Source organism: Trachurus trachurus, assembly GCF_905171665.1.
Source record: "Trachurus trachurus genome assembly, chromosome: 1".
Classification (NCBI taxonomy): domain Eukaryota; kingdom Metazoa; phylum Chordata; class Actinopteri; order Carangiformes; family Carangidae; genus Trachurus; species Trachurus trachurus.
Window position 1 is genome coordinate 2,484,665 of NC_139891.1, and position 24,749 is coordinate 2,509,413.

A 24,749-nucleotide genomic window follows, 5' to 3' on the forward strand; every position below is an offset into this window, starting at 1 on the left:
CCTGCAACACAAATTGTCTAATCCCTACATTAGCTTTTTGTCATCTCAGAGTCTCATTCTGACCTTAGATCAGCCTATGACATGTCAGTTGCTACAACTGTACCACGTTGTGTCTTTTTACACCTAGACTTCATGATTCACTGTTTCACAGTAGTGCTGAATCATCTGCCAATGATGCCATCTCAAAAAAACAGGAAGAGAAAACAGTTGTAGGATAAGAAGAGTGGGTTGGGCAGAGTCTGTGCTGCTTTGGTTGGCTGGTTAGGGTTAAAGCAGATATGATACTGAAATAACAGCAACAGCAGTAGCAGAGAACAGCTTGTTTTAATTGTCTCTGAAGTGGAACAGCTGGCTGCCACTACTGGGCCTCACAGAGGGAGAGAGAGGAGAGGAGAGGGGGAGAGAAGCAGAGAGAGAGATGGGGAGTGGAGGAGGGGGTTGGCACTCATGGCCAGGGGTTGAGGCTCAGGGCAAAACTTAAAGAGAGTTTGTCCTTACTGACAATAAGAATAAGATGACTCCAAACTGGAGATACTGCACATCACAACACACTTGTCACAGTTCAAATACTGCAGCAGCAGCAGAGTCGGACTTGCAAAACCTTGGACACAGCTGGAAAAGTGTGAGTGAAGTCAGACGCTGAGCTACCTGCTCGTTTTAGGAACACATCCAGTGGAGAGGCTGAACTCATTTCCTCTCTGGCACATTTCTGGTTCCTGCAACAGCTGCAGCCCTCGTCTTGACACTTGCTCAAAAATCATTCTTAATTGCGCTTTATAATAATAATCAGACACCCTGAGAGTTGGCAGTGGTTGTGGAGTGCTCTCGTAAAGCTGCTGAGTTCTAACTGCTCAACTCCTAAAGGTCAAAGTCATCCCATATTGTTCAGAGCCACAGAGGCGAAGCTTTCTCTTCTCTTCTCTTCTCTTCTCTTCTCTTCTCTTCTCTTCTCTTCTCTTCTCTGTGCTACACTGTTGTTTGTGAGTGTGTTTCTTGCATATGATGCACCACATCAAACTGTAGAAGACTAACACAGTAACTGTATAGTAACTGTCAGTTGAAGCAGGAAACTGTAAACGCTACATTCTTTTAAGAGCAGGTGTTTTAGGTGGTCCAAGAGGACTGGGTTCGATCGTCAGACGCAACACAGTTGAAAGAGGAGCTCGCTGAGCAGCATGTTAAGTTAACAGTTTGGGGGTTACAAGACTGAGTTGTTTCCGAAGGAAATTCATGCAAAACCGCTGATGCGCGTTCTCATCGGGGGCAGTTTGTCGACAACCATTATCTGCATTTGCCTCGAAAACAACTCTTTCTCGTAACGTTCCGTTAGTATCTCATTGCGTGGTGAATGAAGGAGACCACAGTGAGGACCCAGAACATCTGGAACCCCACTACAGATAAGCACGAGGCTTGGATGGATCGATGGACATAGAAAATCATGAAAAAGGGCCAATCAGGTTCATTTCAGGGGGAACGAAATAAAGGGAAATCTAAAATAAAAATGAAATGATACAAAAATGATGAATACAAGGGACAAGGACCTGAAGAAACTGATGGTGAGAGCAAAACCAGCACAAAGAAAATGAGATAAAGGGAAAAACAGTAAAAGCTGCTGCAGCATCTGAACACAACATGTACCTGTCAGAGAGGACGCTACATAAACCACACATTCTACAACTTCCTGTTCCTGGAAACTCATGCTGGAAAGCAACAGTGGTTCCGTCCAAAACACTGTCTCCTATGCCGCCATCAATGATGTGCGTGGTTGTGTGCTGCTTTGGTGCGACACAGCGCAGTCTGCTGCCGTCTACATCTGAATGTATCTACAGGTTTTTACACCGAGCAAAACTCAAGAGGCGTTGTAAACAGAAAACAAATGATGTTCCTGCAACGAGGCGTTTCTACTGAGTATTTAACCTAATATATTGCAGCGAGACGCCGCCGGGACCCCCGGGCCTCTCCATTCCCTGCTCATGAATATTCAAATGAGATGTTCAATTTGTGTTGGGGAGATTATTGGAAAGCTACAGAAGCAGTGCGGGATTCTCCCTAAAGCCTCGCTCAAACCGTGTTATACACTAGTCTGAATGACTCGCTGATACACCAGGTCTGCAATTAAAGAGGGATCTCCTCCCTGCTCCCTCAGAAGAAAGAAAGAAAGAAAGAAAGAAAATAGAGTCAGCCTGTTGGCATTTTAAGCCGCTGGCAAAATCCAATATGTCTGCTGAGTAAGACCTTCTGAACGGAGCTTTATGCAACAGCTCAGGTCTGAACTTTGTAGAGTAGAAGACAAAAAAAACTTTGAGGCGAGAAACTACAGAAGGTGAAAAATCTTGACCTCAAATGATTGTCTTCCTTTCAATGTACAATCAATAAAGTTGATAAATCAATCAGCTTTGTGAAGGAGGAAGCAGCAGTGTGTGTGTGTGCGTGTGAAAAACACACAAAACAAAAGCCGATCTCTTGATCTCTGGCTGACTTTCCGTTGTGCTCGTTTCTGGCCTGGTTTAGCTTATGTGCAAACTTTTTATCAGATTGCCACATCACATCACATCAGCCCCGGTTCACAGAGCAAGTCGAGTCATTTCAAAAACACAGTCAGAGCTCTGAAAGTGACATGTTTCTCACCATGTTTGCATTCATGAAAAGACTACAGCGAGCTAAGTTCACCAGTGGTTCATTTCAAAACCAAAAATGGGACAAGAAATATTAGTAAATAAGAGAATAATGATATACTTCTATATGAATGGGCTCTTTTTATTCATGGAAGAAGCCCACTGATCTTCAACTTCAGTCTGTGTTATTGGAGCAGCATTATTGATCAATAATAATTATTCAATTACTTGGGTTGATCAGTGTGATCAGCACAGAGAACCCACAACAGCAGCACCCAGCATTACAACAGACTAGAATTCATTGTTCACACAGCGACGTCACATCCAAGGTCACCTTCTACATCACAGAGAGAGCTTTATCACACTAAGAGTTTGTGTCAGGTTTACAATGAGCATCAAGGATCTGCTGACTGACTGCTCTATGTTCCTGTCGGCCTTTACATTCTCACATTTGTCAACTTCCATTTTGTGCCACTGCATGAAAGTGAATTATTAGACTTAGATCAAAGACGACTGACACCACAATAACATCATGTTCTGAGAAAATTAGCTGAGATTCCAACTGCAAACTCAAGTAGAACTGACTCTGAACTCAACACAACTACTGTATGTCGCAGGATGATTTAACTGGTCACATCTCTAACAGCTACTTAAAGGTGCATGATTATATCTATTTGTCTACACCAGTGACACCATCCCTCTCAGCTATGATGACCAGAAAGCTCAGGTACTAACAAACAAAAAAACTGGTTGAAATTATGCAGCTTTTCTGTGCTTGATGATTACACTTAACAATGAAATGAGACTGTGTGATCTTGGACCATTTGTCTGTCAGAGAAAGCAACACCAATCATGGACTACAACTTTGTGACATACAGTAAAAGTATACAGTATTGTGAGTAGGTCACAATTATTATATTATCGCCTGATTATTTCACACAATGGTAAAAATGGTTTTAATTCATCTGTATAAAAACATCTGGATAAAATCTAAATATTTCCTCCTTGTTGTCCAGTGTTTGAGGTTTGACTGGTCCTCTTTTAATGACATCATCACGTTGCGCCCTCTTCTTCTGCTATGATTTAATGACACATGAGTTGAGCCACAAACTGTTTCTCTCCAGGAGCTTAATATCTAATATTAGATGACCTCATTTTAATGAACATTTTTTTACATGAGCATCAGTGATTTAGTTGTAAAGACAATTAATGGCTTTTCTCCTTTTTCTTCTTCTTCTTCACAAGGTCTATGTGTATTATTAAACTGTGTTTAGGCTTGTACTATAATAGTGGGGAAAAAAAGACAATTAAACAACAATTAAATTGTTAATTGCAATTATTTGTATGGTAATAAATCGTAAACTGAACTGGCTGATCTGTGTATGGATTACATACAGTAAAGCAAGTTCATTATCATTTAGTTAAACGGACACCAAGGAGATTTTATTGCTTATAAAAGAGTCTCATATTAATGTGGATGAATCTACGTTACCCACTTATTAATGGATCCATTTTCGATAAATATCATTTTGTCTTTATAGTTATTTTGTTATTATTATTTAGTGGTTGACTCGCCCAGCATTTCCTACTTTCGGTTTCGCGGACACTGCCCGGCGGGTCATGGGAATAACACCGCAGAATCACCGTTTATGGTTGGAACTACGACGGTATCTGATCGTCTTCGAACCTCCGACTTTCATTCTTGATGAATGAAAACATTCTTGGGAAATGTTTTTGCTTTTGTCCGTCTTGCGCTGGTCCACGAATTTCACCGTGCCCGCGGAGGCTCATGGGAAATGTAGTGTGAAAACACTTTGCTTTCCGAAACTCCTCATTGTCCCAAGTGGATATATTAGAAAATGATAATGATTCATGTTTTGACATTGAGCGAGGGGCAGGTTACACCCTGGACCTGTTGCCTGAATATGACAGGGAGGGCTGAGATAGAGACAAACAACCAGTCACAGTACAACAAAGGAAAATCCAAGGCACTTCTTCTCCAATAATATAAAAAGCCTTTATTTATACAATGGCTATATCGAATAAAAACATCTGAGTGGGTTACAGCCCACGCGTTTCGACAGAAACCTTCTTCAGTCACAGTATTTTGATTATTTCTTCGATGAGAGTTGCTGGGTTTCTCTCTACAAAGACAATGTAGGTTATGACTGAGTGGAATAAAAAAGAACTGATCTGAACTCACACACACACACACACACGTCAGAGATGTGAGCTGTGTCAGCAGCCGAAGGAGCCGCAGTCACATGAACAACAACGACAAAATCAGTTTCAGAGTGTGTAGGCGCAGGAGGGTCAAGGCTAACAATGTCATGACAAAATGTGGATTTTCTCATCTGGAAGCAGTGAAATCGTGACATTCCCCCACATGAAGCTGCTCCACACGTCTCCGTAGCGACTCTGTCATCTACACAAAGAAGCAGCACACACACACACACACACAGAAGCACACACTGTGATGTATGTGGTAATAACCTGTGCTTGTGACTCACCAACACCCAGACATTCTGTGTTTCAATATGAGAGACTATTAAAAAGGCAACATCGTGGAGGGCTTCTGATTTATTATGTGTGTGTGTACATGCCACTCACTTAGAGGTTTCCTCACACTGAGACACTTGTGCATTTATCAGTAGATGTACAGTACGCCTACGTTCTGCTGAGAGACAGAGATGCACCAAAAGGACGTGATTGGATAAAAGAGCCACACAGAGCCCAATAAAGTTCACCTTAAGTAAGGGCAGCAGCAGAAAGGAGGTAAATCTAAAGAATACCGGAAGCGACCGAGATAAAGCAGTGCAGTCAGTGATCGGTGCTGATGCGTGCGATTCAATGAAAGAGATAGAAACAAGGAACACGCTCTGAGGCAACTTTCTGAAAAGTTGCGTGCAGAGAGGAATCGCAGCAGAGCTGTGTGGTGAATGGAAACGCTGGCTGAGATGTAGCGATGCCCCGGAGATGGAACCATTAGACTCAACAATGCTACTGTGCATGGAGCAGAGAGGGAAGTGGAGCCGAGCTGGAACAGCGCCACTGCTATGTTCCACAACATACAGAGTGACGACATCAGTGACGTATGGAGACATATGCAGGGCCATGTGGACTGTAGGAGGCAGAGATGCTGCTGGCCTATTGAGGATGAACATACAATCAATACATTATTTATAATACACGAGGGAACCCTGATTAGCTCTAATAACTATATACTGTACATATAGAGCTGGTTCTTCTTTTTGATCCTCACAACTTTGGAATCCAGTCGCATGCTGGACTGGAAGGTTTGGCGGGTCGCTAGTTGATGATCACTGCTGTACAGTGTAGACCAGATTCAAGGTGAATATTCATGAAATCCCCTTTAAAAGGTATAATATGTAGGAATTACCCCCATCTAGCGGTGCAGTTGCATATCTGAACGTATTCTTGATGTTGCATTCACATGAAATGGGGCAGACGTCAAACAGACAACAGACGCTGCATGTAACAGGATAAACAAGTGGTCCGCCAGCACGAGGCAAAACAATACAGGCGTGACAATATGTTGTCATGGTGATGTCGTATTGTTTACCTGACCAACGTTTTACCGTCTTTCTCTGGTGGAGTAAAATGACATCCGGTTGGTTTGCCGACGGCCGTCTGCCTGACTGCACCTGAATGCAACACCAGTGCCTCCGTCCTTCCTCACACTACACAGTGGTGACTAGGGATGCACCGAATATTCGGTAACCGAATATATTCGGCCGAATATTGCAAAAAAAGCAACAAAGCAGCCAAATTTTCTGGGGGAAACACTGACCGTGACTAATTAAAAATAATGACGTAAGTGGCATTACCAAACATTGGCTTGTGTCTTCACCATTCAGAAACTAAATACTAGGGCTAAACATTAGCAGACCAAAATCTCATTGGTCGGTTGGTCGCAGGAAAAAAACAACAAACATTTGGAGCCCTGTCTTGTCAAAATGAAGTCAAAATCAATATGACCGAACTGTATATGAAAGGCTATAGGGCTTTTATTTTGAAGGGCCAGATACAGGAAGTCATGACACGCACTCGCTGTCAGTTTTTTTTTTTTACAAGACACAGCAGGTCCGGTCCCTTTTTTTCTTTTTCTTGTCAAGAGCGACTTTTTCCGATGTTGTTCCAGACGTTTCTGGTTTGGAGACGTATCACTGGTGTTTTCAACGATTAGCGGGACCCGTCCCACAGCCTCACCGGCGGTCTGTCTCACAGTGTCACGGAGCAGAGACATGATAGTCCCCGCTGCAGTCAGAGTCCCTCACCGCTCCACGGCCGCGGACCCCCCACCCCACCCGCCTCAGCTCAGTCACTCACGCTCATCTACTGTGTTTATTGGTGATAAACGGGCATAATGGTAAAACCCCACCGACTTCTTGAAACTAATCAAGTTAATAAACTGTGTGCAGAGCGATCTGGCTGTGTGATGTGTGTGTGAGTGAGAGTGACTATGACGGAACGTGTCCGACGGGGGAGCGGACAGTGAGGGGGGGGTGGGCGGGCAGGTAAAAGTAGGCTAAAACATATTAAACTAACTGAAAATTCAACCACACATAAGTGCTACTGGACATATAATCAATTTTAGACATTAAATTACTTTTATTTAATATTTAATCCTTATCTCCTATATAAGTGCATTGCATTTTTTCATGACGGTATTGAAATTGACACCGTTGCTATTTTTAAACACCTGCAGTATACGGTATTACCGTAATACCGCCCAAGCCCAACTAAATTCTTTGCTTGGAGCGAATCTCTTCACCTATGTGTTTTCTATCGGTAATATGAATTGTAAAAACAGAAAAATATGAAATGTGATCTGTATTGTACCAACCATCTTCTTTCCTCTCTCCTCCAGCCTGCTTCTGTTCTAAACCACCTCCATCCTTTGTGTCACTGCTGCTAATTGTTACAGTAATATTAGTAGCAGCAGTAAGAGTAGGATTAACAGGCTACACATCTCTATGTGGAGCTCTGTTCTCTCTCTTTTCCTAACCCACCCACCCAGATCTGCTCTCCAGATACATTATGTTGTGATTTGATAAAATTGACTTCACATGAATTGAGTAATAAATATGAAAAAAACAAAACAAAACAAAGCTAAAGCTTAAAGGTCACTGGATGCAGGAAGATGAATGTGTTCCTGTCCTGACTGTAGTTTTTCAAATCACACTGAAACACACACATACACACACACACACACTCTCTTACTAATTCTCCTTCCTTTATTTTCTCTGTCTCGAGGCCATCCACACTTTGCTTTGTGATACACACTCTCTCCCTTGGTTTTCCACCGCTGTCATATCATCTATTTGTCCTTCTCAGCTCCATCTCTCTCTGCCTCCCTCTGTTTCTCTGCTCTTTCTTTCCATTTGCTGAACTATGCTCCAATTAGTTTGGCCCCACAAGGCAGCAGTGTACCAGTGAGGACACTTTATAAGGACATCTCCACACGCATAGTCCACACACACACACACACACACACACACACACACACACACACACACACACACACACACACACACACACACACACACACACACACACACACACACACACACACATGAGAGAGAGAGTGAGAGAATTTATGTAACTTCTTCACTGCCAGTTACGTTACTATATCATTATTTTTTTATTTAAACACAGTTGTTTTACTTTGATATGTTGAGTAGAAATATCAATAGTAAACAGTACCATATACATATATTCTCCTCTATTATGTATTACGCTATCATGGAATACTCAACTAATTGCATAATTAACAATAGTAAACACTTTGGAAACAAATCTTCACAGAGGGAGCCTGTCACCATGTGCTCTATTTTCAGGCTGACATAAATAGGTCATGTTCCTGGTATAGTTGGTTTCACATTACATAACATTTGCCTGAAAAACATAGGTCTGCTGTGTCGTAACTGGAGCTCTGTACTTGTGTAAAATCTTCACCGCCACTGACAGGAAAGAAGTTATTGGTTTAGGTTTCCTGCATCACATAAGGGAGGTCACAGGGCCACACGGTTGCAGCAGACTGACCATTAAAGTTGCTGCTATTGTCACACTGGGTTTTTTGGGGGTTTTTTTTTATTTAAATATTTTTTTGTACAGAAAAGAAAATTGAATTTAAGCCCACTCTGGGTCATAAAATTTGTGTAATAACTCATCTATCAGACGTTGTAGGCCAAACTTTGTGCAAAATTCTATTTTTGAGTAAATCCGGGATGAAAGTGTGTATTTTTTTTCCCGCATTGGATAATGCAGGCGCACGGATTATACGTCAGCCTGTACACGATTCACCAGCCACTGATATTGGATCCGTAATCCGCCATTCAAACGTCTGAGACAACACACACACACACACACACACGGAGCTCGGTCTCGCCCCAAGCTTTGAATATCCCGCCCGCTCGATAACGACCAATCAAATTCGTTTTCCTTACTCGGGTAAACTCGTGTTGCAGCTCGTGACAACTCGGCGCGACAAACAGGACAAATGGCCATTTCTGTACACCTTTAAATCAGACAGAATGGTCAAGTCAAAGTGACACAGCTGATAGTTATTCATGTATCTCTTATGATAGTTATAATACGACTCATTCATTCCACTATGTCCAATCCAATCAAATCAAATCAAATCAAATCAAATCAAATGACTCATTACTATTCGTAATTATACAGTACAGTCACATTTCCTCCCCTACATACTGTACTGTAGGTCAACACATCTCTTGAAGGAATAGTAGACATCTATACACTTATTTACTTACTTGTCATGAGTAAGATACAATGTACTGTAAGGGTTAGATGATGGATACCAATATAACAACATTTCTACATGTCATGACTATTTTTATAAAAATGGACTGATTAAAGGGACTCCAATGGATTTAAAAAAATAAGAGTTCAGTCGATCAGATTCAATACTCTCAACATAAATATTCACAATATGCCGAGGTGGTGGGGTGCCAATGCTGCACATCCCCTGTCTGTCATCCTGACATCCAAACACTCTCTCATCCCTGACCCATATTTCTGTAGTCATTTGCATCTGTACATGATTTGTGGCAAAAAAAAAAAAACTAAAACTAAAACAAAAAACACAATAAACCCAAAATCTATACGTTAGTGCATCATCAGCAGTAAATATACAGTAGATTTCAACAGGCTGCTTGTTGCCGGGTGAAGCCAGTTCCCTCCTGGCTCCAGCTTTAGAACGTCTCTACTAATCCCTTTCCCAGCACTTGAAGCCAGAGGTTACTGCATTTAGGGGCCCAAAATGACCGCACTGCAATTTTCCTTCAAAAAGTGTATGTATATTGTATTTTTTCCTCTTTTTTGTGGGCCTCTGAGGAGACTGCTGTTTGCTCAGCAGTTACGCCTCAGTAAGCCTGGTAGTCAGTAAGCTATAGAGGAATCAGCCCGGCTTCTTTTCAAATAAAACCGTGGGTAAGCTCATAGAAGCTGAGCATCCACTTGCTGCCTGCACCGAAACCTCACAGCTCCTCAGCTCCTGTGTGACAGATAGCATCCATCCACACACACTATTTCAATAGCTATACAATAGTCCTACTCTCTCGGGTTCAATCACGCCGGCTGCACTTATCCACATGTAGCTGCACTGTAAGAAATGTCCGTAGAAATTACGGTAAAAAACTGTCAAATAGCAACAGTAAAATACCGTAAAATCAAAAATAGTATATCACTGTAGTAAATACACTGAATTACCGTAAATCAAGATACAGTAAATAACTTTAAATTTTACGGTCTTACTAAGTAGAAAATATGGAATTTTACTGTGAATGTTGTAAAAAGTTCGCAAAATTCACGGTAAAATACCATAATGTCACAAGCGTGTAATTACCGTAAAATTGACGGTATCATTCTGTCTGAATTACAGATTTTGCTGGTGTTTACGTTTAAATTTACGGTACACAACCATTAAATCATACCATCATTTCTATAGATAGATATCAGTAGGTGACGTCACGGTGCGTTCCACCTGGCCGCCGCCATGCTGGGTACCGAACACTGAGTTACCTCTATTCAGATCAGTGCAGCCACATCCTCTCTGACCAGAAGACTGCTGCCTGATGTAGTTTGGATATGGATATTTCTCTTTTTGATGGCCTTGCCTTGAAAGCACACACCTCCAGCACCTTTCTGCTGAGACGAGCTTTGACAGCGCGGTGCGCCGCTCTCTCTCCCGTTAAAAGTTAATCTAGCTCACCCAGTGGACCTCTCTCTCTCTCCTCGTCTCTCTCTCTCTCTCTCTCTGGTCTCCCGTCAGGTAAAAGCTGCTGTTTATTCCTCAGATGAAGCTCATGTTGAGCCTCTCCGGTACAGTTATCCATCACTGCTGTTGAATTAGCTGCTAATCAAAAGCTGTCGCCACTCTGTTTTATCTATCGATCTGATTTCTCTTTTCTGTGCTGCGCTGATCAGAGCGGCGTCCCTAGCAACGGTGTATTTTACTTAGCAACGATCTGTTAAACAGGAATAACAGACTGTTAAATGCAAAATCAAGATGTAAATAAATATCAGAAATATCAATAAATTATCGGAATACGATATTCAATAGAGCCATGTAATAAAAAAAGGTTTATCCACTCTTTTTGTGAGATTTGATGTCACAGCCCATAGACTGCCTTTGGAAGTCGGTACCCAAGATGGCGCTGTGACCGGCTGCGAACGCTGTGTGACGTCACGTGATATCTATCACGAAAGTAGAATGTTAAAAAGTATGGTATCAGGACAGGCTGTGGTCACGTGGGCATTGTTCGGGTCGATGTGAAGCACTTAATGCAATAGAAAAACTACATGTTGTCAAAACAGAATTAAGATAAGATTAAGATACTAAGTCAAAATAAGATGTAATAGCCTATATGTAACATATATTTCAGTATAAATGTGCAAAAGAGTTTAGACATAAATATATATTTTTTTTAAAATACAAACATCTCTATTGTACAAACATGTAGTCTCCATAACATACCTACACACAGTAAAAAAAAAAAAAAAGAAAGAAAAAAGGAAAAAAAGAAGAAGCTTGAGTCAGCTCTGGCTTGGGTGACCTACAGGTGACCCAGCAGTAACCATAGTAACCCATTTGTTGGGTCAACGGTTGGTTTGCTGCGCGCCACCAAGATCCGTTATTTTTGGCCGGAGCGCCGTTACAACCTGGTTACAACCAAGCTGCTCTGTTGTCAGCCAAAGACGACATCAGTAAAGTGGATTAATTTTATTTTTGATGGAAATGCCCCAGCTTCAGTCTGCAAAAAAGTCTGACTGCTTCAGCAACGAGTGTCGGTGGATCGGACTGGACTTTCTCAGGTTGGATCGATACCAACTGTCCGTGGAAAAGCTACAGATGAACTGTAAGTATTTAAAAATGAGCATGGTTTGTGTTACTTTGGCCGTTTAGCACATGAGCTAGGCTAACGCTAACGATGGCTAGGCTAACGCTAACGACCATTATGCTAATACAGCTAACGGTCTATTGTTATGCTAATAACGATAACGGTCGTTATGCTAACGCTAACGGTGGATCGTTAAGCTAATAACGCTGACTACTATAGCATGAGACTAGCGTGAGAGACAGGACCTGAGAGTAACCAGAGTTTTTGTGTTTTCTAATCAGAGTAAAGTATGTGGAAGCTAACGTTAGCACATGGAGATAGACGGTCTGAAGAGGAGCCTTGCTCTCATGGAGGTGCAGAAGTTCCTAAGGGAGGCCAACATCATTACTGTTAAGGTAAAGTTATGTGTTATTGTGTTTGTGTGGAAGAGGGAAAATACACCGGCCTAAAACTGCCTTGTTCAGATATCCATGTAGCTACTTCTGTCCATTATCATTATTACTGAAGTGTTACATGAGTTCATTTTGTGTTCAACTATATTTGTACAGAACCATCCCATCCTTAGTTGTACACATTTTTAACACTACAAAATCATTTTACCTTCTCCTCAGCATGGTGCAGCTGGAGAATGCAAGGCAGCCTACTTTGCAGGAATGTGGCATGGCCAGTACATCTTCAGCGTTATCAACACTCAGCTTCAGTGAGTACATTTAAATTGATAGGCTTCTGAACTGGTGCCGCCATTAGCCTAAATGTTTTTGTTTCTTCATACCTGTCAAATATTTACATGGCCACATCAATAATTATGTCTCCCATTTATGTCTACTACCCTATTATCTGGAGTTCCTTAAGGATAAATCCTCGGAACTATCCTTAAAAAAAAACATCAAAATCACTGATTTAATGTCAAATCCAAAGGATTGTGTGTTTTCAGCTGTAGCCTCCACAGTTTCTCCCTCAATCTCTCTCAATCTATTAGATCTGCTAAATCTGTTAACTGTTTTAAGCGCCTCCTGAAATCATATTTATTGGTTGGCCTTTCTATTAGATTTTTTAAACCTACTCTTCATTCACCATTTTTTTTTTCTGTTCCAACTTCTTTTATTAATGTTTTGTTTGTTGTTGTTGTTGCTGCAGGAAGCACTTTGCAACAGTGTGCTATATAATAATAATTATCATTATCATTAACAATGTTTTCTTTGTTGTCTTTCTTTGTCTGGTTGCAGAGAGGTTCATGCCAGTCCACAGTAAACACCTGATTGAAGACTGCTGGTGAATTTTCAAGCAGGAATGATGACAACACCTGCCCAAAGTTTCTTCAACATTGTACCATGTCTGTATGAGACTCTGTCCCACCTGTCTTCAGTCAAGTCTGGACCCAATGACTCAAACACCAGTCTTGTCAAGGCTAATTAGAGGTAAGCAATGGTTTATGTCAGTGTAGCAAATGAGTAGATGCAAGCACAACTCAAACTTCACTCAATCGATCTCCCACAAATGCACGGTGCCAACAGCTTCATACAAACATACAGTAGAAAAAAAATCAGTATTACGGACAGGATTCAGGATTTTGGCTGCAATTCGACAAGGGTGAAACAAATACTGATGATCATTTAGTCCTGAAAAGTGACAGTTTCTACCTTTTACACTAATACAATAAAATAAATGAAATACTCCTGATGACCTGCAAAACTATATTCCAGAGTGCTGGTTTCATTCTATGTATAGCTCATTGGAGCTCAGTTTAACAACAGAAGGCTGAATTTATCTCTGTAGGCACCATGCTCAGGCACTGCATCAATCTAACCTTTGCTTTGTTTCTGTTTTCTGGCTGCAGAGAGGATCATGCCAGTCTACAGTGGACACCAAATGGACAATATATGAGTCTTCAAGCAGAACTGGTGACTGCTGGATGCTTTAAGTTCCAGTTTCTTGAACACCATGTATATGTTAAGAGCCCTCTTCAGCCAAGTCTGGACTCAGTGACTCATTAGTGTTGATCAACACAGGGCAAGTGGCTCCTTTTTTCATTATGTTTATTTCTTCTATCATGGACTATCCTTCTTCATATGTATGGACACACACTGTCTTTTCAAGATGTCAACACTGCCTTGTGAGTATACTGGACAAGTTCTGTTTTTCACAGAGAATGTGTATATGCAAAGAGAGGTTCTTAAAGTTTATCAATTATAGTCTGTACTTTGGTTTACAATGGGCTTAAAGGACAATTCCAGGCGAATTCAACTCGGGGGTGTATTTTCCTATCATTTTAGGTCTAGAAGAAGGAATCTGAAGATTTTCAGTTTAATCGCTCCCGTTTTGCAGTAGTTGCGTCTGTTCCCGCATCGCCACGGCAGCGATGAATGGGAGTGGATGTAAGTTCCGCTGTTTAGGCTGTTTCCAGCCCTCAAAGCCGCAAATTTTTCCCACAGACAGCGTCAGATGGCTACTCAAACATGCACCGAGAAGTTTATTTAAGCAAGCAAGCCGACATGTTTGTAAAACTAGATCTAATTCAAAGTCTCCCGGAGTCTCGCGCGAGACCCAGTTGCCGTGCTCGGTGTGTTCAGGTGCAGTAGGAAAGCTACAGTTTGTGTCATAAACACAGGAATATCAACTCTTTACTTGCTTCAAGTAAAAAAAAACTTCTCAGCGCATGTTTGAGTAGCCACCTGACGCTGTCTGTGGAAAAAAATGTACACTTGAAGCAAGTCAAGAGTTGGTATTCCTGTGTTTATGACACAAACGATAGCTCCAACTGCACCTGAATACACCAGCACTGCAACTTCGGGCTCGCGCAAGACTCTGGGAGACTTTGAATTAGATCTAGTTTTACAAACATGTCGGCTTGCTTGAAGTAAATAAACTTCTTGGTGCATGTTTGAGTCTCCATCTTACGCTGTCTGTGGAAAAAAATTGCGGCTTTGAGGGATGGAAACAGCCTAAACAGCGGAACTTACATCCACTCCCATTCATTGCTGCCATGGCGATGCGGGGACAGACGCAACTACCGCAAAACAGGAGCGATTAAACTGAAAATCTTAAGATTCCTTCTTTTAGACCTAAAATGATAGGAAAATACACCCCCGAGTTGAATTCGCCTGGAATTGTCCTTTAATTGGTTATTTCCTTAATAATTTACCATTTGCATTTTCTGACTGTAAAATCTACGCCAACAAACTGTAATTCCATTATGTGTTGTACCGTATTTTTTACGGTGAAATTCTGGCAACCACAGCTGCCAGTATTTTACCGTGAATTTTGCAATAAAATACCGTACTATATCTTACAGTTTTACCGTGTTTTTTCACTGATGGACTGTAATTAGGTTTACAGTATATCCGTTATTTTTAAAAGAATTTACCGTAAACAGGTTTATATTATAACTGTTATTTTTACAGCAAATTACCGTAAACAAATAACAGTTCTCTACTGTGAAATTTACGGTTGCCAAAACAGCATACCGTAATGTGTAATACATTGTGACCGTATTTTCTACGGTAAAATTCTGGCAACCACAGCTGCCAGTATTTTACCGTAAATTCTACGGAATTTTTTTTACAGTGTGAGAGATCCACATAATGCCTTTATTTAGTTCAACACCTCCACATGCTGCGCCCTCATCGTCCTGATTGAACCACTTACCGATCAGTGGAACAGGAGGTGAAGTAGGGCTGCACGATATACGTATATTGTTTGAACATCACCACTGCGATAGTCACATCCCAGGACATGCAGTGTTTTCTCTTAGAACAAGTCAACTTCAGAAAAGCAGCTCCTCGCTCTGATGTAGAGTTCTCAACGGGCCTGAGAATTAGAACACGACCCAGGTGTTTATTTATTATACAGTATATATCTAAATGTCTGATCCATTACTTTTCTCAACTGGCATAACAGGTATCTGAAACTGGTCCATAATGACGTGGTTTTACATTGCTATTTGATTTGATTTGGTATTTGGAATTATTATTATTATTAATGTATTAATTTATTTTATTTTTCATTTTGAATGTATTGTCTGAGAGGCCTGCTGAGTCCCTCTATATGCTCTGGAAGGTGGTATAGCACATCAGGTTATGAAACTGGACCACTCCCTCTGTGTTGTGTGTGTTGGTATGAATGTATACATGGAACTATACTATTCATGTAATGTACTGGACTATTTTTGTTGTTATTCTTTTGTTTGTTTTGTTGTGGATGTATTGTATCAAAAAAATAATAATAAAAAGGACCCAGAAATTAAAGGGATAGTTCACCCAAAATTCTAATTTCACTCATTATCTACTCACCCTCATGTCGACTAAGGGCTGGGAGAAGTTTCAGAGTCCTCCGTGCCTTCTCTGAGTTACGGGGGGTCCGCGTAGCAGTATTTGTCCATATAATGGTTGTGAATGGATACCACTTTTCTTCGTCCAAAAAGACACACCAAAAAACATCCAAATACCTCCATAGTGCTCGTCTGTAATGTCCCTCTTGTATTGAAGCCCCGGCATGAGAAATTGTTCCGAAAAAAATTAAATAAGTCTATATTTTAAGCTTGTTTGTAGCAGAAGCTCCCAGTGTCTCAGTTCACTGCTCTTCCGAGATTTGCACTGACCAGCGGAACTATTTCTCATGTCGAGCGACAAGCAAGAGAGAGAAACAGGAAAAGATGGAAGGATCTTTGTTCATTGACAGATGATCCCCCTTATTTTAGGGTATGACACGTTTATACATTATATGAATACAATGGTGTCATGGTGAGTCAACCTAATTATTCCCAGAACTATTCAAGTCATCTGGTGAAAATTCTTGTATTTTTTTAATATTGTAGTATATACAGTACTGCAGGAAAAAAAACATGCAATGTCAATTTTCCCTGATATTGTGCAGCCCTAAGGTCAGGGAAGGAGTGGTTGGGAGGATGAAAACACAGTGCAGCATCCATCCATCCATCCATCCATCCATCGTGTGTACCGCTTATCTGTGCAGGGTCCTGGGGGGCCGGAGCCAACCCCAGCTGACATAAGGTGAGGGCAGGGTTCACCTGGACAAGCTGCCAGTCTACAAATCGCAACATGACAACCAAATGTTTTGCATGGTTGTTTGCATGTCGCTCACACCTCCGTTCACATTTCTGCTCTAATTTGCCTACAGACTCTGAGCTGTTGGTCAGAATCAGTTGCCTCCTAGTAAACAGCAGCTGCACCTCTACTGTAACTGAGACATGAGTGGTTGCAAAGCACATGTCAGATTTCTGCATTTCTCATTTCCATTGGTGCAGGTGAAGTGCAGGGATTATACAGAGACTTGAATAAAACATAGATGTAGTGATGTTTGTGTCAGCACCTGGAAACAAGTGGGACTCTGCCTATGTGTCCATACATACATGCAAGCACAGCGTGGTTGCTTAGCATGACATCATAATGCTGAAGGGTGTTCCCCACTCTCAGCAGACGCCGACTTTACCACAGCAGGAAACTAAAGGCGTCGTTTCTTTTCACAGATGTTCAGATTAAATATCAGGCCTGGTCTTCCTAATCCTGTATTTCAGCAGATGGTCTGTTGTGATAAAGCGTTTCTATTTGGTTATTTAAAAGTCTCACATTAATGTGGATGAATCTACGCTACCCACACTTGTTAATGGCTCCATTTTTGATAAATATATAATTTTGTCTCTATCGTTATTTTGTTATTTTAATTATTGTTGGAAATGCTGGGCGATTTCGCGGACGCTGCCCGGCGGGTGTTGAGAATAACGCCGCCGAATCGCCGTTTATGGTCGGAACTACGGCGGTATCTCATCGTCTTCGAACCTCCGACTTTCATTGTTGATGAATGAAAACATTCTTGGCAAGACGTACGTCTTGCACCGGTCAAAGAATTTCGCCGTGCGCGCGGAGGCTCATGGTAAATGTAGTAGGAAACACTTCGCTTTCCAAAACTCCTCGTTGTCCCTTTAACAAGTCTGAGTTAAAGGTCCAGTGTGTAATGACTGGCAAGGTATAGTGGAAAAATCTGAATATACTACCCATGAATATATTTTCACTATGAAATAAAATTTGTTTGGTTTTCATAGCCTTATAATTATTCTTTTATATTATAAATATAGCAAGGGTCTTGCTTTAGAGAGTGTCGCCATCTTGCGCCGCCATGTTTGTATGGCAGCCTGAATGGAAAATCCAGCCAGTCAGAGAGCACGTTTCACGAGTTCCAGACATATGGTAAAATGGTTTAGATCTTCACCTCATCGCTCTATGCTCCTCAAATACTCCCAGTCGTGGTAAACAAGTGTTTTTTGTCCTCAGAGGCCACCGTCACTTTGCCAACAGGAGGGGTGAGTGCGAGCGAGCGAGTGAGCGCTGCATTCTAGAATGTAAACGCTGGATCTCACGGTTGTTCCATTTTACACACTGGACCTTTAAGTTCCTCATGGAAACAGTTCAATTTGATTAAATGTCATGAATATTGTATTGACAAAAAGTTTGGTCTGTCGATCTCATCAGATTTTCTCACGATCAATGAAAGGCTTTTGTGATAAATGCTGATGGAAACAGTTCTTTGCTGGATAAATGTGAATTGCGATCACATTTTATGTCAATTCTGCTACTGTATGTGTTTCCATCTTTTCAAGTGTCAAGTGGACAGACAGACAGGATTTCTGTGAAGTGTCTTACAACCACGATCTCACAAAATAGTTTGGAGCGCCGCTGTTCCCAAACCACAGGGCGCTTCCGCTGTGTGTAGCATTTAGCTAACGCCAAGTGCATCAGCATGTTCATCAAAACTGTGTGTTCACGCCACCGTCTTCTGATGACAGCTTAGTATGTCTCAGTTAATTGGCACATAAGCACTATTAGAACTTGTAATATTCACCATTTGTTGGTCAATGTGATGCTTGCTAAAAAAGCTAAATTAACTGGTGTTGGTATCGCTCAGTGGTTTCAAGGCAACAGCTCCAGCCGCTTTTGGCTTGTGTGCATTTGGTTTTGCGATTCAGTGCAAAAATAAATGCAAAAAAAAAAAAATCCATAAACCAGTTTGTTTGCAAAACAGTGTGTGGCATCAGTATTTTTATTCGATTTAAAGTTCTTAGATGGAAACTAACATTCCCCAGCTTTATCGCATCAATATTTTGGTGAGATAATTAGATTGACAAGTGGATGGAAACATAGCCAGTAAGTCAGTGGCAACAATCAGCATCAGTCTCAGTTGGGGTTGAGCTAGAAAGCAGCATTCAGAGAAAAATGATATAATGGGTTTAAAGAATGGATGGATCATCAAAAGATATTTTAGATATGTAGACTCATGAACACGTAGCGGTGGTCAATTAAACTGAACTGGGTGACAGGGAGTTGTGGAGAGTTTTGATAAGGGAAAGGATGGAACATAACGTTTCTTACCAGAGTCATACCAATCGTACCAAAACCTTTCACACTCAGTCAGACAGAAAAATCCCCACACTGTGCCAACAGTTCCCAGCAACTGCAACAAACACAATGTTTCAACCACAAAGTAGATCAGACAGTGTGTAGACACAAACACACTGACTGAGAGTCAAACCGCAGAGCAGCGGAGAGCATCACAGAGCATCAGCGTCTCAACCTGAGGCCAGAGGGATTACTGAAATGAATCCATATATTGGTCAAACCACAGAGTGGCACTGCAACACACACCCACACATCTCTCTCAATCTGTGTCTCTACAGGCTTACTCAGGTAGTGACTAATTACAGGAGAACTCCTCTGGCTGATGAGCTTAAAGGGATAGTTCAACATTTTGGTAAACTGTCCCATTGCCATAATCCCTATAGTCATAGCAGTAGGTTCGTTACCTTTATTTGTCGGTGCAAGCTATTTTTAGAACAGCGGAGCAGAGCCGTGAGCTGCTCAGAGCTACGCTACGGAGGCTAATGGGATTTCTTGGTTTCCCTCATCAAACTCATCAAATACACAATCCAACAACTCCACAACGCTCTGGTGGACAAGTTGTGACCTGCACATTCACCACGCTATGAGATAATAACGGAACGTTATGAGACAGAGTTGTTTTCAAGGTAAATACAGAGACTGCTTGCTGAAGATCTGTCCCTGAAGGCAACGCACATCAGCGGTTTTGCATGAATTTACCTCTAAAACGACTCGTAACGTTCCGTTATTATCTCATAGCGTGGTGAATGTGCAGGTCACAACTTGTCCAACAGAGCTTTGTGGAGTTGTTGGATTTTGTATTTGATGAGTTTGATGAGGGAAACCAAGAAATCCCATTAGCCTCCGTAGAGTAGCTCTGAACAGCTCGCTGCTCGGCTCGGCCGTTCTAAAAACAACTAAAGGCAATGAACCTACTGCTAGGACTATAGTGATTATGGCAATGGGCCAATTTGCCAAAATGTTGAACTATCCCTTTAACTGCTTCCCCAGGGCCCAGCTGAGAACATGCTCCATCGCAAGTTAGATGATTTGTGGACAAATTGTATAAAGTTGAAAATAGTTTATTTCACACATTTTAATTGGGCCTCACAAAAGGTATCTGTACAATGCCAATTATTTCTCTTCATACTCTGAATTTAAACCAACTATTCGAAGCTTCTCAGTGTTAAAGTTTGGAACTAGTAAGAGACAAGGAATGGGTTTAGAGAAAAATACACCAATGTGTACAGTATGTGCAGTGGGCACAACATGGAGCCCAACCAGGGGGAGGAAATCTTTTTTGGCACTCACACTGGATAAACAGCTTTTATTGGAATGAATGGACACCATTCATTGGAACATGATATGCAGTTCTCCTAATACATCAGTGGACATGAGCCAAACGTAAATTGGTTTATAAATGGTGGTGGCTCTATCTGTAGGCGTTCTTTCCATGGACCATAACTTCTGACCAGATTCCACTACAGTGTGTTGAGCAGACGTTCAGCTGCCCTGCTAACCAACACACACACTCAACCACAACATAAGCTGCTTGACACACGCAACACAAATCTCTCTGACTTTATGTGACTGGCTGATGCTCTGAGTTTCTCTGTTGGAATCACCTCTCCACTGAAGACTGGAACACTTGTAAGGAAAAATGGAGGAAAATTTTACATTATCAAATGATAATAATTAAAATGACCAACAAGATTTATATATATTACAGTATTTAAAGTGTTTGTGAATAATAAGAGTTTAAAGGGACGCAGGAGGAATGCAATTGTAACTTAACTGTAACCAATAGAAAACAAGGTTTGCCATTAGATGTAATTAGACAGGTCTTAAATGCTTTCCTTCTGTCACAGCTTGATTATTGTTTTGTAATTTAGTCCAGTACCTCAGTGAAGATATGAAGAAATTACAAGTCGTTTAACATAAAGCAGCATGCGCTATACACAACAAATATAAAAAGACATGCATGACAATGTGAGATGGTTAACTGTAAGTCTGATGCCTTCTTATTTTGGGTGAAATTCTATGAGAAACATAAAAGTAACGCAGTCTTCAAAGATATTATATAAAAGGTTGTTACAAAACAGCAGTGAGCTATTGTAATACGGAATTCATCACCAGGTTATATTCAAGCCAGTACAAAAGATGGGTTCAAAACACTATCAAGAAGCAAATAATTCATTTTTTTATTGGCCCAGTTGAGCAATGCACAACCACCTGCTTCCTACATTTCATTTTCTTAACTGTTTTATGATGTTCTTCACATTATTGTAAATCTTACTTTTATGTTGAATGTTTGTCTCTAGGAGGACCACTTGACAAGCCTTTAGGGTTTTTTTTGTTTCTCCTGTACATTTGTGATATGTCATATATAGTGTATGTTTTTTTTTTTGTAATTCTACTCTTTCATCGTGCTATTTCATTTTGTTTTCCCACGTGCTGATAAATAAATCAAATCCACATCTGACTGCTTTTGTATCAGATGAATTAAAAGCTGTATCTTTGGGGCAAAGGCATTCACTTTTGGAGCATTGTGTTTGTCTGAAGCTGTAGCTGTGCAGCTCTGGTGTAGCTGTCAGTTGAAGCCAACCAGACTGACAGGAAGGTGGTGGTGGTGGGGTTTATCGTTCAACACCTCATTAGAAACATTCAGAGAAAAATAATCCTCCATTGTTGTGTTCCTATACAGAAAGTCTTTAGCATTCCTTGGCATGTTGTAAGCTGGAGGATGAAGGCAGTGGTTGCTACTGTAGATCACTACAGCAGAGGACTCTATGGGATGGACCATCTTACTCCATGAAATGCATAGCTCATGAAAAAGGATGCTGTCAAAATACTATCAATAATGCATTTCTGCTTCATTTCATCAATATTGCAATTGAGAAATTAGGAATTCAGATATAAATTGAATGTTTATGATGTGAGAGACTAGATGCTCCGTTTCTCTATTTTTCCTGCAAGATTTTCTTTTATTTTTTGATAAACTGCATTTGTTTTTTAGCAAACGAACCCACAGCATGACTCCACGTCACCCCAGACAAAAACAAACACTTTAAATGCTGCTCGGTTGAAACTAGCTGGTCTCGGAGTTCATCTGAAACCAATCCCAACATTCTGACACAACAAACAAATTACTCAGCGTAAACACGACCCACCCATTTGCAATGGGCCCTTCACTAATTGTCAGTGCATGTGTGTGTCTCTCACATATTCTGGTACGACACGGCACCAGTTACAGCTTCTGTCTATTACCACTTTTGTTTGTTTACATGCATTTCAAACCATTTTGGACTCAAATTGCATCTGAGTGACAGTTTTTCTTATCTGAACGCGTCACCGTGTGAGAGCCAGAAGTGGTTTCTAGCCCATTTGAGGTTGGAAATTCACTGCATATTTGAAATATTGTTGAACACTTGCTTCCACTGTTTTTGTTTATGCTGTTATATTTGCAGTCTTGCCTCCCCCACTTTCAGTCATCTCATCTCTTCTAAAATTCTTTAACAACCCCTCGCTGACAAAGAATAGTTAATCACTTGAGTGTGAGTAAAGTAGGTCATCTTACTTTACTGGCAGCATCAGCTAGAAGGTGGTGCAGCGGTCGGTGCTGATTGCACAGTTATATCAGACTTACATCAATGTTTCAGTTCAGCTAGAGACAGATCAGCGCGTTTAAAGACAGCACGCTGGGACAAGCTCCAAGCAGCTGCTGCTGTTAAGTGTCCTCAGAGGGAGACGCACGCTGAGCCTCGTACAGTCACCACCACCATAATACGGCTCTGGACCCAAGGCTTCCATTAACATTCATGTTAATAATTAAGAGATGAGCGCTTTGGGAAAGTAGCTTGGCTGTGCAACTGAGAGAAGAGCGAGAAGGAGGGGGACAGAGGACAGAGGACAGAGAGGAGGGTGAGGGCTGGGTCCGAGGGGAAGTGAGACAAAGTGAGAGACAGCCAGAGAGAGAGAGAGGAGACACTGTGGGAGAAGATACATGAAGAACTGCTAGTTAGAAGTTGTAGCCCTTATGTAAATAGTCTTTGCGTGTTTCTTTTTTAATTTGCTGTCATGAAGGTGACCTCATTAAAAGAATAGTTCACCCAAAATTCAAATTGCACTCATTATCTACTCCCCCTCATGTGGACTAAGGGCTGGGAGAAGTTTCAGAGTTCTCCGTGGCTTCTCTGAGTTACAGGGGGTCTCGGCGGAGCAGTGCATGTCCATATAACGGTTGCAAATGGATACCAACTGCCCGTCCGTCCAAATCTCGCCTTGGACGGACCAGGAAGAGGAGCTTCCGTTACAAACAAGCTTGAAATATAGACTTATTTAATTTTTTTCTGAACAATTTCGCATTTCGGGGCTTCAATACAAGACGGACATTACATGAGCAGCATGGAGGTATTTGGTGTGTCTTTTTGTTACTTTTTGTTATGAAGACAGTTGGTATCCATTTGCAACCGTTATATGGACATGCACTGCTACGCCGAGACCCCCTGTAACTCAGAGAAGCCACGGATAACTCTGAAACTTCTCCCAGCCCTTAGTCCACATGAGGGTGGATAATGAGTGAAATTTAAATTTTGAGTGAACTATTCCTTTAAAGCTACAACACTTGAGTTAAACGGTCAACTACACAACAATAAAAACAATGGCAAATTAATCTGCAGTAATCAGTATTGTGTCATTAGAAACCTGTATAATGGGACCTTCACTCTTAGCACATTGTTTTGGTGTCACATCTCCAACCTTTCTGTTTTCATTCAAACTCACCATTCGCATCAACTGAGCACTCGTATCCAACTCGTTTGTATCTAGACACGTTGGTTTCCATTCAACTGTGCATAAAGCAACAATTTACTCCCTAATAATATTCAAAAAATGTTGAAGGAAAGAGAGGGGAGATATGAGCCGAGAGGGAAACTTAACTTAAAACAACTAAGTATAAATACTACAGTAAAAAGCATGTGTATCTCGGTGGCGGGAGTAAAACTGTGGAATAGCTTGACAGAGGATCTCAAACAATGCAAAAACATAAGACAATTTAGAAATAGATTAAAACATAGTATGATAGAAAGCTATGAACAGGATTGATTAATTGGGTGTTGATTGCTACTGTAATGCTGTTAATTTATTATTTTATTTTATTTTTTGGTTACACTTGTTAATTATTGGATACTTGTTTCTTTCTGACTCTGAAACCATGAAGAGCTCTAATGGATTCACTGAAATAATGAATTATGGGGTAGGCATAAGCTAGATAGCTTCAGCCTGCACCTTTTCCATCTATTTATTAATTAGTTGAACTAATGATGGTATTATGGAAGGTTGACTGATTGAGATTGATGCTC

General features: G+C 41.1%; 1 long non-coding RNA gene and 1 pseudogene across 2 annotated transcripts in view; one reads left to right on the top strand and one right to left on the bottom strand.

The window, feature by feature from the left end:
* Nucleotides 1–24,749, bottom strand: part of LOC310990825 (potassium voltage-gated channel subfamily KQT member 5-like) — a 161,050-nt pseudogene that overhangs the window by 92,387 nt on the left and 43,914 nt on the right. The gene's annotated exons all lie outside the window — the stretch shown is intronic.
* On the top strand, nt 11,936–14,841 carry LOC310984487. The gene is made up of 5 exons (XR_014595310.1): nt 11,936–12,019; nt 12,283–12,396; nt 12,613–12,701; nt 13,228–13,419; nt 13,839–14,841. It is a non-coding gene; the product is annotated as an uncharacterized lncRNA (long non-coding RNA).